The following is a 12,186-nucleotide window of genomic DNA, read 5'->3' as shown; positions in this document are numbered from 1 at the left end:
TACAGGGGATAAGGAGCTGCTGAAGGTTTTCATGCAGAGGAATCTAGTGGTTTCAGCTGTGGTGGGTGACTGCAGAGGCAGCATGGGCGATGGATATGAGGACAGGGAGCCAGGAGGCAAGGAGAACAGGAAAACAGTTGCAGCCAGAAGTATAAAGAATGACAGGCCCTGAATTAGAGAATGGCAGCAGGAGTCCCGAGACAATCCATTCAAGAAACATTTAGGACTTAAAACTGGTGCTAACTGATAAGTGAGCACAGGGAAGGTAGCAGGGATGAGACACAAGGGCGGGACCTGGAAGACCCCCATGTTTCTGGACTGAACAGAGTGAGTTGGGGAAGAAGAGACATGACAATTTGTTAACTTGGGCATGTGGTAGATTTGAGGTTCCTCTGGGATGTCCAGGTGGCGATGCTTGGTGGACACTGGAAGGCTTGAGGATGACACTGAGAGAGGTGAAGCCTGGAGATATTAGTCTGAGAGTCAATGACTTGAGATGTCTTCTAAGGAGAGGAGAAGGGGTCTGACTTGGGAAATTGAAGAACACTAACATTCAGTGTGGAAGACGAAGTAGAGTCAAAGGAAGAGCTGGGAGGAAATGGTGGGAGAGATAGGATGAGACCTGGAGAAGTCTCATGGACGTCTACAGGGCAGTTTCATGGAACGTTGCAGGCTGGCAGGGGTGTCATACAGGCCCAATCAATCCTGGCGCTGATGGGCAGATCCAATCCAGACAAGACCGTGGTCTATGCAGCATTTAAACAAAACTCATGTGGCTTTGTTCAGAAAGTGAGGAAGACATGCTAAATGAGGACAAGAAGGGGCAGAGATCCTCTGAGTCTAAGCTGAAGGAGGGCTTGTGGTTGCATTGAACGTACACAGCCAGCAAAGACTGTTGGCTAGCTGTAACACTGGGAGCTCTCCTTCCAGAGAGCAGATACAGTTACAGCAGGAATGGGGCCCAGCTGGCATGGATTTCAAATTGTTATCCTCCCTCCCTCCCTCCCTCTCTCCTTCCTTCCTCTTCTTTCCTTCCTTCCTTCCTCTCCTTTTCCTTCCTTCCTTCCTTCCTTCCTTCCCTCCTTCCTTCCTTCCTTCCTTCCCTCCTTCCTTCCTTCCTTCCTTCTCTCCTTCCTTCCTTCCTTCCTTCCCTCCCTCCCTCCCTCCCTCCCTCCCTCCTTCCTTCCTCTTCTTTCCTTCCTTCCTTCCTCTCCTTTTCCTTCCTTCCTTCCTTCCTTCCTTCCTTCCTTCCTTCCTTCCTTCCTTCCTTCCCTCCCTCCCTCCCTCCCTCCCTCCCTCCTTCCTTCCTCTTCTTTCCTTCCTTCCTTCCTCTCCTTTTCCTTCCTTCCTTCCTTCCTTCCTTCCTTCCTTCCTTCCTTCCCTCCTTCCTTCCTCCCTCCCTCCCTTCCTTCTTTCTTTCCCTCCTTTCTTCCTTCCTTTCCCCTGGATTCTTCATCTATCCTACTTTGGCTCCCCTATCTGAAGAGAGCTCTTTGGAGCATTTAAAATGGGGGAAGTCCCCAGTGACAGTGGGATTGATGAATATCTGTCAGAGGAAAAAAGCCACAGCTGGAGAAGGAGCAGGAGCCCTTTTACCAGAGAAAGGTGGATGAAATGAAGAAAGAGGAAGGCTAGAACAAGGGAGGCTCAGGGAGCATTGCTCATTTGGGAATCAGACATACCAGACCTTGAGGGCCAGAGAAAATGATGCTTGGCAACACAGTAAAAGTTTACCTGGTGAGAAAAATCTTATCTCCAAAGAGGCCATGTTGACACTTGAAACCCCATTGAGATAGAAGATAGACCCAACTTTCAGATTCTCTGAACCTAGAAAATCTGAGGCTTCAGGGTCTTCAGAGCCCATTCCCATTAGTAGGGCAGAAAGGTGGAAAATGGAATAAATTCCACATCAGAAGAGACACTTAAAGAAGAGGCACCTGTGTTCCCGTTTATCAGGAGTACATTACCTTTTTTTTTAATGCTGACTTTATTAATTTTTAGAGAGAGGAAAGGAGAGAGAGACAGAGAGAGAGAGAAAGAGAGAGAGAGAGAGATGGGAACATTGATCTGTTCCTGTATGTGCCCTGACTGGAGCGGGGATTGAACTGGCGACCTCTGTGCTGCAGGATGATGCTCTAACCAACAGAGTCATTCAGCCAGGGCAGGACTGCATAACCTTTTGAGCATGGCACACTTTTCTCATCTTCACCTGTTGTAATTCTACTCATTTTTTCAACATTCAGCCCAAATGCCCCTTCCATTTGAAGTCTTCCCAGATCTTTTTAGTTGCAGTTAATTGCTCCTCCATGTTTGCAGTAGGCCATGTTGAGGAATATCTGTTCCTGGTGCATTTCCCTCAGTGGAGTTGGGAGGTCCTGCTCTGTCAGGCTCATTGTCGCAGGGAGACAGTGTAGCATGGTGGCTATGTACCTAGGGCCTGGAATCAGACTGGTTGGGTTCAGATCCTCATGTCACCTTTGACACTTAACTTGTATGGGCTTCAATTTTCCTATCTATAAAATGGGGCGGGTAATAGAACCCAACTCAGTCTTTGAATAATCTGATGGATGTGAGTCTACAGGCTATCGTTAGTCTTTCTGCATCTCCCTCTGCTATGCCTGCTGTGTGGTCAATTCTCCACAAAAAGTGTTCACTTCAACGCCATGTCCCTTGCCTCCCCTGTCCCTGATATAGACGTTTAGTAGGACATATTCTGAATGAAGTGCCTCGGGGTCTCCTAAAGGCTGTGAAGTCTAACAGCTCCCTGGAGAATATTCATGGAGTTCTCCAGATTCTTATTTTGGAAACAAATCAAACCCACCCCAACTTTTGTTGTGTGTGCATTTGAGACACTTCTCTGAACCTAAAGAGGACTAGGGTTGAGGAAAAAGGTCTGGCTCTGCTGGTGGGGAGCATCAGGCTGGTGAGTGAGTCTGCGAGGTCCTTGTGCATGCAAGCTCAGTGTCCACATCTTTGATGAGGCCCAGGCGACCTCCAGAGCCGCAGTCTCCAGGGCAATGGGAGCCGTGGAGCTATGATCAAGCACAGGTAACACTCAGTTAGCCAACCATCTCACAGTCCTACTTCTCTCCATTTCATAGATGCAAATGTTGAGACCAGATGACTTGCTCAGTGTCCCCCAGCCAGCCCACAGCAGGAATGGACAAGTTCCTACCTCAACCTCTCACTGACTTTTATGAGAAAATTCTCTTTCTCATCAGCCTGCTTCAGCTCCTGCCGCTTAAAGCAGGACCCATCTCATCACTGGCAAAACTCACTTCCTCCGTGACCAGTGGCTGCCAGGCTCAGGGGGCGGCTGTTGGCTCAGGTAGCTGCACCAGATGAGTGAGTGTAGGAAAAAGGGACTGAAACTCAGTGAGAATTATATATTTTCAGAGCTTAAAAATTTAGAAAGTCAGTATACCCACATATCACTGGGATAGTAAAAGTAAGTTGTGTGACTTGCTCCAGGGTCATGGGGTTAAAAATGGGTAGAACAGAGCTCTTTCAGTGATCTTACATTGCCCAGTGACCCTAGCTGAAAAACTGTGTTAGACCCTAGCTGACCGGTGCACCCAAACACAAAGGATCCCTGAAGGTTCATCCACAGTTAACTTTAACATGCGAAGGAGTGGGACTAATGTGGATACTGAAGTTAGTCTGATCTGTGTTCAGACCCCCACTCTTCACTTGTAAGCTGGCTGACCTCAAGTTACTTAACCTCTCTGTGTCTTCATTTCTTCCACGGTAAGTTAGAGTTAATGACAGCACCCACCTCACAGAGTTGTCCTGGAGACTAAATGAGTTAATACACATAAAGAGCTCAGAGCGGCACCTTGCACAGTCAGCCTTTATGTGTAAGTCTTATTCTGTTATTCCCTCCAGCCCCCACTGTTTTTGCTGGATAACAAAGTGACTTGGTGGGAGGGAGAGGGATGACCAGTCCAACAGGAGCAGGGGAGGTTAAGGGATCTATGTGCCCAGATTCTGGGACTTCAGTGGACTTTTCCAGTCCTTATTCTGTGACAGATGGGTAATCCTTGGCCGACTGAGGTGGCAACAGTCACTCAAAGCTCAGAGTGCCGACCCCTGACCTGCAGCAGCAGGAGCCTCACCTGAGCCTGCTAGAAATGCAAGTTCTCAGGCCCACCCTCCAGACCAACTGCATCAGAAATGGGTGCATGGGGAAGGGTTAGGAGTCAAGCGCATTAGCATTGTCTCTGGGCTCCTTGACTCCTCAGGGAAGCACGAGGCTTTAATCCACACAGGAATACATTCACCCGGAATCATTTAGAACCCCACATTTCTCCTTGAGAAATATTCTGAAGAGGTAGCAGATGGGCCTTGACTGAAACAAAGAAAAAACAGGACATTCCTGCAGGTAGAAATCCAGGCTGTGTTTCTCTTTCTATGGGTTGACCCCGGTCCCAGTCGTCTGCCTGGACTGTTCAGATCTAGCCACACATCACTCCTGTGCCTTCCTACCACTCCTGGCGTGGCGGTGACCACAGAAAGGCAGGCACTTTCCCTTGTCTTTTCTGCAATTTAGAATGAAAAATTCCACAGAATAAAAACCATGAAAGATTTCAGAAATAAAGACAGCATCCATAAAATGTAGGGGTCTTGAACTGTCTCCTTTAGCCTCCTATGGGTTGCTCATGTATTCTCCACCCCCCACGGCCACTTCATCTCTTCCGTCCCCATCCCGGTCTCAGGGGATTATCTTGTTCATCCTTCACTGAGAAAACAGGAGCCTGCAGACAGGTGCTCCTTCATCTTTTCACTTCCCAAACTGCCTACTCCCCTACTCTGTGCCCCGTTTCTCTGCCTCCCTTCCTAGTACAAGAGGAGAAGCCTGCAGCAGGCTCCTATCGAAGGGCAAGCCCTCCATTCCCTGGGTCTATCCCAGCTCACCTCCTCCGGCCCTGGGCCCATCTCACCTCACCTCCTCCAGCCCTGGGTCCATCCCACCTCACCTCCTCCGGCCCTGGGCCCGTCTCACCTCACCTCCTCTGGACCTGGGTCCACCCGACCTCACCTCCTCCGGCCCTGGGTCCACTGCATCTCACCTCCTCTGGCCCTGGGTCCATCCCACCTCACCTCCTCCGGCCCTGGGTCCACCGCATCTCACCTCCTCCGGCCCTGGGTCCATTCCACCTCACCTCCTCCGGCCCTGGGTCCACCGCACCTCACCTCCTCCAGCCCTGGGTCCACCACACCTCACCTCCTCTGGCCCTGGGTCCAACCCACCTCACCTCCTCCAGCCCTGGGTCCACCACACCTCACCTCCTCCGGCCCTGGGTCCACCGCATCTCACCTCCTCCGGCCCTGGGTCCATTCCACCTCACCTCCTCCAGCCCTGGGTCCACCACACCTCACCTCCTCTGGCCCTGGGTCCAACCCACCTCACCTCCTCCGGCCCTGGGTCCACCGCACCTCACCTCCTCCTGCCCTGGGTCCACCGCACCTCACCTCCTCCAGCCCTGGGTCCACCGCACCTCACCTCCTCCAGCCCTGGGTCCACCACACCTCACCTCCTCCGGCCCTAGTCCCATCCCAGCTCACCTCCTCCACCAGCATTATCAATCTCTCTCTACTACTCCATCATGCAGCCCATCTGTCAGCATGCAGCTCACCTGTCAGTGTTTCCCATCTGAAAAGTACACCCCTCTCTCAGCCCCACAACCTCTCCAGTTCTCTCCCCATCTTTCTTTTCACTTCTCTGAGAACTTGTGGAAAGAGCTGAGTTCTGATCTTCCTGGGCATGGTCGAGGGAGGATGATGAGGCCCCCAGCACAGTCTGGCCAGGCTGCTCTTGGTGCCATCTCAGCCCTGCCGCTCTCTAGCCAAGTGGCTGTGGGTGGCTTACTTGTCCTCTCTGTTCCTTGTCTGTTCAAAGGGGGTGATATTAGAACTACATCATAAGAGTATAGAATTATGTGAGTTGATATATACAAATCACTTAGCAGACGCTTATTGTAAACCCTGTGTTCTTCTATTATGATTCTCTCCTCAACTTCCTGCAGGTGGACTTTGTCCACACTATACTGAGATATTGCTCCTGTCAATATCTATGTTGACATCTCTGTTCTTGTTTTTATAATAGCACTCAGTGCAGATGTCCTACTACCTCCTTCTCAAAACACTTTCTTCTCTTGGTTTCCATGACACTACACTCTCCTGCTCTTCCCATTGCTGGCCTGGGAGTCCCCTGCAGGCCAGGCTCTGCCTGAAGGCCCGGACAGAGGAACTCCCTGAAAATGACACACTCATCCTCTCCCTCTAACTGCTGAGGGGCAGTCAGGGCAACATCCTCAGTGAGACTAGGAAGACGTTTTCCCACAGACACAGCTTTGTAAATGAGAGCTGGCCTCCCAGGTGAGCCCACAAAAGTCACTGTATGCCACACTCAGCTGTAATTATGTGCTTAGTGTAGCGATGTTTTCTTCTGTTTTCCTTTCCTATTAAAAATGGACAGTATTTCTGAAACATTAGGATTGAACAGGTTTTTGAGGCCTTGCTGCAAATTGATCATCATTTATAGTGTTGCTACAGGGTCCTGTTCAAAACTTTACATCGCCAACTTAAACGCAGACTTTAGAAAGTACCCATTGAGGGCTGGAAATGCCTGGAGATTTGGGGGTCTAAGTGTGTGCACTGGTCCCTCCACCTGGATGGGCAGGTTGAGGGGCCATTCCAGAGGTAATGCTTCAGCCATCTCTTCGGCTTTTGACCCCACCCAGCTCAGGGAGGTGGACAGAGGAGCAGAATTCTCCAAGGTCCTGGCTCGGAGTGCCTGTCCCTTGGCGCTGTCTTCCCACCTGCGCAGGGAGGAGGGGTACACTGGGGTTTTCCCAGGGGATATTCTTGTACGGACCCAAAGCTTATGGAGCAACAGGTAGGATTTTTTTTTTTTCACTGTGAAGCAATATAATAACATTAAGGTCATTTTGAAAAGAGAAAAAAAACTATTAATTTTTTTGTTTTTGTTGTTTTCAAATCCAACTGAAAATAATTTTTAATAGTTATGGAAGGTGTAGCCTTTCATATTCTGCTTTTTCCATAAAATTTAGGTATAGTAAACTAAATATTTTAAAGCATTTTAAAAAGATTTTATTCATTGATTTCTAGAGAGAAAGAGAGAGAGAGAGAGAGAGAGAGAGAAGGGGAGGAGAAGCAGGAAGCATCAACTCATAGTAGTTGCTTCCTGTATGTACCTTGACTGGGCAAGCCCAGGGATTTGAACTAGTGACCTCAGCATTCCAGGTTGACTCTTTATCCACTGCACCACCATAGGCCAGGCTTTAAAGCAATTATATAGCTAAAAAAAAAAAAAATTCTTGCACCTTAATACTTCAACAGTTGTAACTCTACGACTCTACGTGCATCTCCATACTTTTATTGGGTTGAGAAATGCCAGGTTGGGGTGTCCTTACTGGAATCTCAGCCCCTCAGCCTGGCAGAGCCCCCGCGTCTGCCTGCCTTCCATTCTGCTCAGTCCATTATCCTAACACATCTAAACATCATGGGGTCCAAGCAACGTGCTGGGTCAGGCACCTAACAGTCTGTGTTTAAGAGTCCAAGACAATGTTTCCCAAAGTGAGTTCTGAGGACACGGCCACTACAACAAAATCTTCTTCAGCAGAGTTTTGTAGTTGAGCAAGGCAGGACGGCCTGAATAGTATTAGACTGGACCACATGAAATTAACAACATCCAATTGATTTTGACCTACAAAAATGAGTTGTTTTTTTAATTGATTTTAATTTATTGTGTTTACATAGATTCTAGTGTTGTCCCAAATGCATCCCCCCTCCCCCGTATTCCCCTCAACATCTCCCTTGCCCTTCTCCCCATCGTGCCCTCCCCCCTTCCCTTCAGGTTTATCACATCCTATCATCCCCTATCCCTCTGTCCTCTTCTCCTCTGTTTCCTTTCATCTTTCCTCTGTCTCCATTCTGTTCCTCAGTTCACATCGTTCATTGGATTCCTCAAATGAGTGAGGTCATATGATATTTTTCTTTCTCTGCCTGGCTTATTTCACTTAACATAATAGTTTCCAGGTCCATCCATGTTGTTGTAAAAGGTAAGATTTCCTTCTTTTTCATGGCCCACAGTATTCCATTGTGTATATGTACCACTGCTTTTTAATCCACTCGTCCTCTGACAGACACTTGGGCTGTTTACAGATCTTCATTATTGTAAACAATGCTGCCATAAACATGGGGGTACATTTCTCCCTTTCAAACAGTGCTATTGGTGTTCTTGGAGTGTATTCCTAAAAGTGGGATAGCTGGGTCAAAAGGCAGTTCCATTTTTAATTTTTTGAAGAATCTCCATACTGTTTTCCACAGTGGCTGCACCAGCCTACATTCCCACCAGCAGTGGAGGAGGGTTCCCTTTTCTCCACATCCTTGCCAGCACTTATTCTGTGTTGTCTTGTTGATGAGCACCATTCTGACTGGTGTGAGGTGATATCTCATTGTGGTTTTAATTTGTATTTCTCTAACGATTAGTGATGTTGGACATTTTTTCATATGCCTATTGGCCATCTGTATGTCCTCTTTGGAGAGGTGTCTATTCATTTCTTTTGCCCATTTTTTGATTGGATTTTTTATCTTCCTGGTGTTGAGTTTTACAAGTTCTTTATAAATTTTGGTTATTAACCCCTTATCAGACATATTGTCGAATATGTTCTCCCATTGAGTAGTTTGTCTTTTTATTCTGTTCTTAACGTCTTTAGCGGTGCAGAAGCTTTTTAGTTTGATAAAGTCCCATTTGTTTATCCTGTCTTTTATTTCACTTGCCTGTGGAGATATATCAGCAAATATATTGCTGCGAGAGATGTCAGAGAGCTTACTGCCTATGATGCTTATGGTTTCATGGCTTACATTTAAGTCTTTTATCCATTTTGAGTTTATTTTTGTGAATGGTGTAAGTTGGTGGTCTAGTTTCATTTTTTTGCAGGTAGCTGTCCAAGTTTCCCAACACCATTTGTTGAAGAGGCTGTCTTTACTCCATTGTATTGTCTTACCTCCTTTGTCAAATATCAGTTGTCCATAATGGTGTGGGTTTATTTCTGGGTTCTCTGTTCTGTTCCATTGATCTATATGCCTGTTCTTATGCCAGTACCAGGCTGTTTTGAGTACAATGGACTTGTAGTATAACTTGATATCAGGAAGTGTAATACCTCCCACTTTATTCTTCCTTTTCAAGATTGCTGAGGCTATTCGTGTTCTTTTTTGGTTCCATATAAATTTTTGGAATATGTGTTCTATATCTTTGATGTATGTCATTGGTATTTTAATTGGTATTGCATTGAATTTATAAATTGCTTTGGGTAATATAGACATTTTAATGATGTTTATTCTTCCTAACCATGAGCACGGTATATGCTTCCACTTGTGTGTATCTTCCTTGATTTTCTTTATCCATGTTTTATAATTTTCTGAGTAAAAGTCTTTAATCTCCTGGGTTAAATTTACTCCTAGGTACTTTATTTTTTGGGTTGCAATAGTGAAGGGGATTGTTTCCTTAATTTCTCTTTCTGACAGTTCATTATTGGTGTATAAAAATGCTTCTGATTTCTGAGTATTAATTTTATATCCTGCCACCTTGCTGAATTCACTTATCAGGTCCAGTAGTTTTCTGACAGAGACTTTAGGGTTTTTTATATACAATATTATATCATCTACAAATAATGATAGTTTTACTTCTTCTTTCCAATTTGGATGACTTTTATTTCTTTTTCTTGTCTTATTGCTGTGTCCAGAGCTATGTTGAATAAGAATGATGAAAAGGGGCACCCCTGCCTTGTTCCTGATCTTAAGGGACATTTTTGCCCATTGAGTATGATATTGGCTGTGGGTTTGTCATAGATGGCCTTTATCATGTTGAGGTATGTTCCCTGTATTCCCACTTTGCTGAGAGTTTTGATCATGAATGGGTGCTGGATTTTATCAAATGCTTTTTCTGCATCCATTGAAATTATCATGTGGCTTTTCTCCTTCCTTTTGTTTATGTGATGAATCACATTGATTGATTTGCAAATATTGTACCAGCCTTTCTCCCCCAGAATAAATCCTAATTCATCGTGGTGTATGATTTTTCTTCATATATTGCTGGATCACGTTGGCTAATATTTTGTTGAGAATTTTAGCATCTAGATTCATCAGGGATTTTAGCCTATAATTTTATTTTTTTGTGTTGTCTTTGCCTAGTTTTGGAATCAGAATTATGCTCGCCTCATAAAAGGAGCTTGGAAGTCTTCCTTCCTCTGGAATTTTTTGAAATAACTTGAGAAGGATAGGAGTTAGTTCTTTGAATATTTGGTAGAATTCACTTGTGAAGCCTTCAGGCCCAGGACTTTTCTTTTTTGGGAGATTTTTGATAACTGTTTCTGTCTCATTTGTTGTAATCAGTTTGTTTAGGTTTTCTGATTCTTCCAGATTGATTTTTAAAATATTATATGTTTCAAGGAATTTGTCCATTTCATCTAGGTTCTCTAATTTTTTGGCATACAGGTCTTCATAGTATTTTTTTACAATCCTTTTTATTTCTGTTGTGTCCATTGTTACTTCTCCACTCTCATTTCTAATTTTATTTATTTGAGTCCTCCTCTTTTTTTCTTTGTGAGTCTGGTTAAAGGTTCATTAATCTTGTTTACCTTTTCAAAGAACCAGTTCCTTGTTTCATTGATCCTCTGTATTATTTCTTTAGCCCCTATGTCATTTATTTCTGCTCTGATCTTTATTATTTCCTTCCTTCTACTACCTCTGGGCTTTACTTGCTGTTCTTTTTCTAGTTCTTTTAGATGCAGGGTTAAGTTATTTGAGCTTTTTCCAGCTTCTTAAGGTATGCCTGTAATGCTATGAACTTCCCTCTCAGTACTGCTTTTGCTGTGTCCCATAAATTTTGAGTTGTTTTATGCTCATTATCATTCATTTCTAGGAATTTTTTTATTTCTTCCTTGATCTCATTGTTAACCCATTTGTTATTTAATAATATGCTATTTAGTTTCCATGTGTTTGAGTGTTTTTCAGTTTTTCTGTTGTGGTTGATTTCTAGTTTCATGCCATTGTGATCAGAGAAAATGCTCAATATCATTTCAATCTTCTTAAATTTGTTGAGACCGCTTTTGTGCCCTATCATGTGGTCTATCCTAGAGAATGTACCATGAGCACTTGAAAAGAATGTATATTCTGCTGCTTTAGGGTGAAAGGTCTGAAGATATCTATTAAATTCAGTTGATCTAGTGTGTCCTTTAAGTCTACTGTTTCTTTGTTAATTTTCTTTCTTGAGGATCTATCTAGTGATGTTAGTGGGGTATTGAAATCCTCTACTATTATAGTATTTCTGTTGATCTCACCCTTTATATCCATCAAAGTCTGCTTTATATATTTATGTGCTCATATATTAGATGTGTAGATATTTATAATGGTTATATCTTCTTGTTGGATTGCTCCCTTTATCATTATGTAGTGTCCTTCTTTATCTCTTATTATATTCTTTGTTTTCAAGTTCATTTTGTCTAATATAAATATTGCTACCCCAGCATTTTTTTATTTCCATTTGCATGAAATATTGTTTTTCATCCTTTTACCTTCAGTCTATGTGCATCTTTTGTTTTAAGGTGTGTCTCTTGTAGACAGCATATGCATTGGTCCTTTTTTCTTATCCACGTACTACCCATGTCTTTTGATCAGATCATTTAATCCATTTACATTTAAGGTTATTATTGATATGTAGTTGTTTATTGCCATTTTATTCTTTAAAGCTGTATTCTTCTTTTGCTATATTCTTTTCCCCCTTTGATCTGTTCATAACAGGCCCCTTAACATTTCTTGCAGCATTGGTTTGGTTGTAATGAATTCCTTGAGTTTGTTTGTTTGTTTCTTTGTTTGTCTGGGAAGCTTTTTATTTCTCCTTCAATTTTAAATGATAGCCTTGTTGGATAAAGTAGTCTTGGTTGTGGGCTGTTGTTCTGCATTACTTTGAATATTTCTTGCTATTCCCTTCTGGCTTTAAGTGTTTCTGTTGAGAAGTTGGATGTCATCCTTATGGGGGCTCCTTTGTAGGTGATAGCCTTTTTTTCTCTAGCAGCTTTTAATATTTTCTCTTTATCACTTAGCTTTGGTATTTTAATTATAATGTGTCTTGGTGTAGATTTCTTTGGATTTCTCTTTAAT

General features: G+C 44.1%; 1 protein-coding gene across 1 annotated transcript in view; it reads left to right on the top strand.

Moving 5' to 3' along the window:
• Positions 1-12,186, top strand: part of VTCN1 (V-set domain containing T cell activation inhibitor 1) — a 131,827-nt gene that overhangs the window by 57,298 nt on the left and 62,343 nt on the right. The gene's annotated exons all lie outside the window — the stretch shown is intronic.

Source organism: Saccopteryx leptura, chromosome 3, assembly GCF_036850995.1.
Source record: "Saccopteryx leptura isolate mSacLep1 chromosome 3, mSacLep1_pri_phased_curated, whole genome shotgun sequence".
Lineage (NCBI taxonomy): Eukaryota > Metazoa > Chordata > Mammalia > Chiroptera > Emballonuridae > Saccopteryx > Saccopteryx leptura.
Note: the sequence above shows the minus strand (reverse complement) of the source record. Positions and strands in the feature narration are given on the sequence as shown.